This window comes from Ranitomeya variabilis, chromosome 4, assembly GCF_051348905.1.
Source record: "Ranitomeya variabilis isolate aRanVar5 chromosome 4, aRanVar5.hap1, whole genome shotgun sequence".
Taxonomy (NCBI): Eukaryota; Metazoa; Chordata; class Amphibia; order Anura; family Dendrobatidae; genus Ranitomeya; species Ranitomeya variabilis.
In genome coordinates this window covers 770,542,990-770,549,860 of record NC_135235.1, presented here as the reverse complement: position 1 = coordinate 770,549,860, position 6,871 = coordinate 770,542,990, and the positions used below count along the sequence as shown (strand labels likewise).

Sequence of the window (6,871 nt, the reverse complement as noted above, 5' to 3'; positions counted from 1 at the left end):
TCACGTTACGTCTGTAAAACCATTTATCTCCAGGTAATTAGCTAAACAGGTCAGGTGTAAGGGGTGAAGGACAGGGAAGGTGCGCTGTGATTTTATTACTCTCTCTGAAGTCCAAGCATGGACGCCGCCCTCCATCCTATTACCAAAAACCCCACAGCGACTGGAGAGGAGCATGGCCGTATATGACCCTTAGCCGACACTGGAAGGGGGTAAATAAGCGAGATTTCGGCATTTTAGCTCCCGGTGTGGAGGCGATAACACAATCATATGCCGCCATATACTAGACGTCCGGTAACCGGTGATAATCCCCTCATGTGTGGGGTCTATTTGTCTCCAGAGAAATCACACGTTACATTCCACACAGAACATTGTGTAGAAAAGGCGGCGCGAGGTGATTGTGCCAGTAGTGAGGGCGAATAATGGCGGGAATGTCACTGACTGAGGAGAAGTCTCCATGTAGCGTCTTCACTGCGGATCACGTGACCCCTGACTCCTCCCCTGTGACCTCATCACAGGTCCTGTGCGCACAGAGCAGCCATATCTGTGGAGTGCGGCTCTGCAGGTGGAGGTATGTGGAGATTCCCCAGTACTGAGCGCAGCCGGGGACATTAACCCCTTCTGCACGGAGGAGACTCTTTATAAGAACCATAACGTTGTTGTTCTGTTTCCTGTAATAGATACATACGAGCCAACTATGGAGGACAGGAAGTGAGGAGCGGAGTGTTCTCCTAGTACAGGGCCCCTTTCTTGGCCCCACACAGTGTAATGCCCCCATTATGCCCTGTAAGCAGGTTCTGCCCCACACCCAGCTGCCTCGGGCACTTTACCAGGAGCTGGTACCTCAGATTCTTCCCCGCACCCCTTTCCTTTGTTGGCGCCAAATCTGTTCTGCCTTTGGGGCTCTGGCCTTTATAATATCAGTAACTGCGCCATCAAGGTCTCCTGACCAGGTGCACCCTCTAGACTCTTCCCTCCGGAAACCTCCCTCTTCCCATTGGTGTCACATGGTCCCGTCTGGACGGCAGATAGCAGTCTGTACAAATGCAGCACAGCCCTGAGGAGGCTTTTTTATGACTCTCCTTATTACACCCCTTATGTAATATATATGATGGCGCTCACACAGTGTAATGTTTCCACAGTACTGGCATCTCTCGTAAAAAAGGTATTTTCATACTACCGCCATACCCCCCCACACAGTATAATATTCTCATAGTACCGCCATACCCCCACACACAGTATAATGTTCTCATAGTACCGCCATACCCCCACATACAGTATAATGTTCTCACAGTACCACCATACCCCCACACACAGTAATATGTTCTCATAGTACCGCCATACCCCCACACAGTATAATGTTCTCATAGTACCGCCATACCCCCACACACAGTATAATGTTCTCATAGTACCGCCATACCCCCACACAGTATAATCTTCTCATAGTACCGCCATCCCACCACACACAGTATAATGTTCTCATATTACCGCCATCCCACCACACACAGTATAATGTTCTCATAGTACCGCCATACCCCCACACACAATATAATGTTCCTACAGTACCACCATACCCCCACACACAGTATAATGTTCCTACAGTACCGCCATACCCCCACACACAGTATAATGTTCTCATAGTACCGCCATACCCCCCCACACAGTATAATGTTCTCATAGTACCGCCATACCCCCACACACAGTATAATGTTCTCATAGTACCGCCATACCCCCACACAGTATAATTTTCTCATAGTACCGCCATACCCCCACACACAGTATAATGTTCCTACAGTACCGCCATACCCCCACACACAGTATAATGTTCTCACAGTACCACCATACCCCCACACACAGTATAATGTTCTCATAGTACCGCCATACCCCCACACACAGTGTAAAGCTCCCACAATAGTGGCTTCCCACAGACACAGGATAATGTTTCCACAGTACTGCCATCCCCCTCACACACAGTATAATGTCCCCACAGTACCGCCATATCCCCCCACACAGTATAATGTCCCCACAGTACTGCCATCCCCCCACTTTCTAATGTTCCCACAGTACTGCCCCTACATGCACAATATGGTACCATCCACCTCACTGACTACCTCCGACCACTGATAATTAATAAATACTCACTTATCCTCATTCTTGGTGCAAATACTAATGAACCCAGGATCTATGAGATATTTCCCATACGATAGTTGGATAGACAGGAGTGTATCATCCATAAAGGTAGCCCACTCGGTTGCTATGATACCTATGAAGTGACAGGGCTCGGTGGGGTGCGGTATTGGTCACCCTCTCCTTCCCACCATCACAATTTCAGTGATATCCACATTCCCATGACGGTGATACCGCTGAATAGATTAGTGAATCAGGGAGTAGAAAGCTCCTGATCCACCATTCAGCCTTCACTTCTGAGTCTGAGACTCCGTGCACTGCAGGCACAATGACGTCACTACATCACACCTGTAGTACGGAGCCTCAGTACTCACACCGCACAGACCAGAGCAGCGCTCCTCAGGAACCGGGTTGGCTGAGTAGTGTGAGGTTTTATATCAGGAATTGTGGGGGCATCATATTAAGAGAAGAGCTGTTGGGACTCTCATACTGAATGTGTGGCTGGTCGGGGCCATTATACTGGGGTTGTGGTGGACTGTAAATGCCTCCATACTGAGTGGGGTTATTATTTTGTGTAGAAGGTTGTGGTGGCCATAATTAGAGATGAGCGAATATGTTCAGAAAATGATCGCCAAACATAACTTCAGCACGAATATGGTACATTCGGATTCATGATCGGTAACACGAGCATTTTTTTTAACATCAGAAAAAGTCAGTAACATTCGGTAAAAGATATAATAGAAGCCGGCAATACATGTGCCGCGTTTAGTAAAATCACAGCTGCCAATTTGGGAGACTGGGGTTCAAGTCCTGGCTCTGCCCTGTTGGATATACATAATATACCATTAGTCAGAGGTGTCAAACTGCATTCCTCGAGTTCCGCCAACAGGTCATGTTTTCAGGATTTCCTTATATTGCACAGGTGATAATTTAATCACCTGCACAGAATGATTCCAGCACCTTGTGGAATGCTAAGGAAATCCTGAAAACATGACCTATTGGCGGCCTTCGAGGAATGCAGTTTGACACCTTTGCCATTAGTGGTCCATAACACTATGGTGCCTACCTCAATAAACATGAGTGTCACGAGCAAAGAGAGTCATGTTGGCTCGGACAATGCCTGGATTAACAAGGTCCGCATCAGAGTTCGAGGAACCCGGACAATCTTATGATAAATGGACTACTGGACCAAACCATACATGGACAAGGCTAGAGAACCTGGATCTGATGAAATGCTACTGTAACAGCAGACCAAATGGGAGAGGATATATGAAGCATATGAGGAAACTCTGGATGAATACAAGACCTGAATGTCCACTAACTGAGAAACAACTAGTCACCCAATGTTTCATTATCATAAAGAGAAAGCTATTATCACAACTTGAGATGGATCAACTGCACTGCAGATCCACCACACATGAAGACCTGGAAGAACATGTGCAAACCCCTGAAGATCCTGATCCAACCCTGCAACTAGAGAGCACTGCAGCTGGTTTGAAACAGAAGATCTTAGATAAACTAAATACCATCAATACCAGAGATCGACTGCCAAGGCTCAGCAAATAAAGACCACCAGACAGTATGCTAGAGGATGCCAATAGAGCAGCTCTTGCATCAATACCTACCACCACTATAACTCAAACTAATAACCTGATCTATGCTACTGCCTCAGCAATCATGGAAATGCTTGGCTATACAACCAGCAAGAACAACAGAAGTGCCTGCTCCCCTTGGAAAAAAAGACTCTAGACAAAGATAAAGGTGCCACAAACGGAAGTCAGCCAACTATCAGAAATACAGAGGTGTGTAAGGATCAAGAATAAGACCAAGCTGGACAAGTACAAAGGCCTGACCCCAATTGAAGAGACTGCTAAACAAAGGCTCACAGGACTCACTGCAAGACTAGGGACTTGGCTGAGGCCAAGAAGATAAATGCCCTGTTCTCCAAAGAGCCATCCAAAGTGTAAAAAACACAACACCAGTGCAATGTGGCTGCAATATCTGAGAATGAAACACAGCAACCACCTAGAGCAAGAACCAGTCACCATTACAGAAACAGACATCCAACAGAGGGTCAAGTACATGAAGAGCTGGACAGCACCTGGCCCAGACATGATCTTCACCTACTGGCTAAAGAAATTCACTGCAGTACATGAACGCATGGCAAAGCAGATGAACCAACTGCTAGAAGCAGGCCACCACCCAGCTTGGCTAACACAAGGAAGAACAGTGCTGATCATGAAGGATCCTCACAAAAGAACAGTTCCATCCAACTACCACCCAATAACCTGCCTTACAACAACATTGAAACTTCTGTCAGGCATCATAGCCACCAAGCTACAGAACCATATGAACCAGTACATGAATCCAGCTCAGAAAGGCATTGGGACTGACACCAGAAGCTCTAAGCACCAGCTCCTAGTAGATAGAACAGTCGCTCAAGACTCAAGATCCAGACAGACAAATCTCAGCACAGCCTGGATTGACTACAGGAAAGCCTATGACTCAATGCTACACACATGGATCTGTGAATGCTTTGCTCTGTACAATGTCAACAGGAAATTGCTAAACTTCCTCTGAAACTCAATGGGGCTATGGAGAACAACATTGGAAGTCAACTCAAGACAACTATCACAAGTGACCATCAAATGCGGCATATAACAAGGTGGTGCACTGTCACCATTGCTGTTCTGCATAGGCTTGAACCCCCTCAGTCAGATAATTACAGAGCCTGACTATGGATACAAGTTCAAGAGTGGAAGCACCATCAGCCACCTCATCTACATGGATGACATCAAGCTGTATGCGAAAAACGAATGAGACATCAATTCACTGATTCACCTGCAAGGATCTACAGTGAAGACATCGGAATGTCCTTAGAACTGGAGAAGTGCGGACAGTTGGTAATAGAGAGGCAAGGTAGTCAAGACTGATGGAGAGGAATTACCAGCAGGGCACGTAGCAGATGTACAGACATGCTACAAGTACCTCGGCATCCCACAGGGATACGGTAACCATGATGAGTAGGCAAGGAAAGCAGCAACATCCAAATACCATCAAAGGGTAAGACAGGTTGAAGAGCCAGCTCAATGGGAAGAATAAAATCTGCGCCATCAATACATATGCCCTGCCAGTTATCAGATACCCTGACTGCATAGTATGCTGGCCAAAAGAAGAGATGGAAGCTGCAGATGTGAAAACACAAAAGCTCCTCACAATGCATGGAGGTCTCCAACCTAAGTCTAACACCCAAAGATTGTACACCAACAGAAAGGAGGGTGGTCGAGGCTTGATAAGCATCCAAGCCACCATCACGGATGAAATAAGGAGTATCCAGGAATACATCAGAAAAATGGCACCAAAAGATGAGATGCTGAGAGAAAGCCTAAGGCCGGGATTACACACAGCGAGATACGGCCGAGTCTCGCATACGGCCGAGTCTCGCAGGTTAAAACCAAGCTCTGGCACCGGCACTCCAGAGCGGAGCGTGCGGCCGCATAGCAATACATGGAGCTGCACACTCCGCTCCGGAGTGCCAGCGTCAGAGCTTGTTTTTAACCTGCGAGACTTGGCCATATCTCGCTGTAGTGTGACTCCGGCCTAAGGCAGCAACAACAACAGATCTGGAAGGAAGAACAGGAACATGAACCACCATGGCAAGAAACGCAGCTGCATGGGATGTACCATCGACAGATAATGGAGGTGGCTGACATGGAGAAATCCTACCAATGGCTGGAGAAAGCTGGACTCTGAGACAGCACAGAGGACTAATCATAGCAGCACAAGAGCAAGCACTAAGTACCAGATCGATAGAAGCAGGAGTCTACTACACAAGACAAGACCCAAGATGCAGACTATGCAAAGAAACCTCAGAAACCGTCCAACACATAGTGGCAGGATGCAAAATGCATGCAGGAGCAGCGTATACTGAACGCCACACCCAAGTAGCGGGAATTGTATACAGGAACATCTGCACAGCATATGGGCTAATTCCCCCTAAGTCCAGGTGGGAGACCCCAGAAAAAGTGGTGGAGAATGAAAGGGCTAAAATCCTGTGGGACTTTAAGATCCAGACGGATAAGCAGGTGTTGGCTAACCAACCAGACATTGTGATAGTAGACAAGGATCAGAAGACAGCATTGGTAATAGATGTGGCAGTGCCAAGTGACAGCAACATCAGAGAGAAGGAATATGAGAAGCTGAAGAAATACCAGGGCCTCAAAGGAGAACTGGAGAAGATGTGGAAGGTGAAGGCAACAGTGATTCGATTCCAGTGGTGATTGGAGCGCTTGGACAGTGACCCCTAAGTGGGAAGAATGGCTACAACAGATCCCAGGAGCAACATCTGAGCTTTCTGTCCAGAAAAGCGCAATGCTGGGAACAACTAAGATCCTGCACAGAACCCTCAGACTCCCAGGCCTCTGGTAGAGGACCCGAGAATGAGAAAGGACAACAAAGACCACTAAAGGCTAAGCATACAGTTGTGAGCTGACATTAATGGCCTGGGAAGCTCCATGGATATTACCCCCTTCCCAGGCTATAAATATCGGCCCCCAGCCATCGTCTTCCCTCTTTTGGGGGAGCCCATGCCATTTTTTTTTCAGAAAAATAATCTTTTATGAATTAAATACATGTACAGTAAACTGCACACACACTGTACTAATTGTATTTGTCACAGACATCTGTGTATCTACCTATTCTATTTGTATTTACTGTATGTTATTATTATTATTATTATTATTTATTT

At 46.8% G+C, this 6,871-nt stretch overlaps 1 protein-coding gene across 1 annotated transcript in view; it reads left to right on the top strand.

Moving 5' to 3' along the window:
• Nucleotides 1-429: 429 nt before the first annotated feature.
• Nucleotides 430-6,871, top strand: part of LOC143766941 (uncharacterized) — a 28,085-nt gene continuing 21,643 nt past the window's right edge. The window contains exon 1 of the mRNA XM_077254957.1: nt 430-568. The gene's annotated coding sequence lies outside the window, so the exon portion shown is untranslated. The remainder of the gene's footprint in view (nt 569-6,871) is intronic.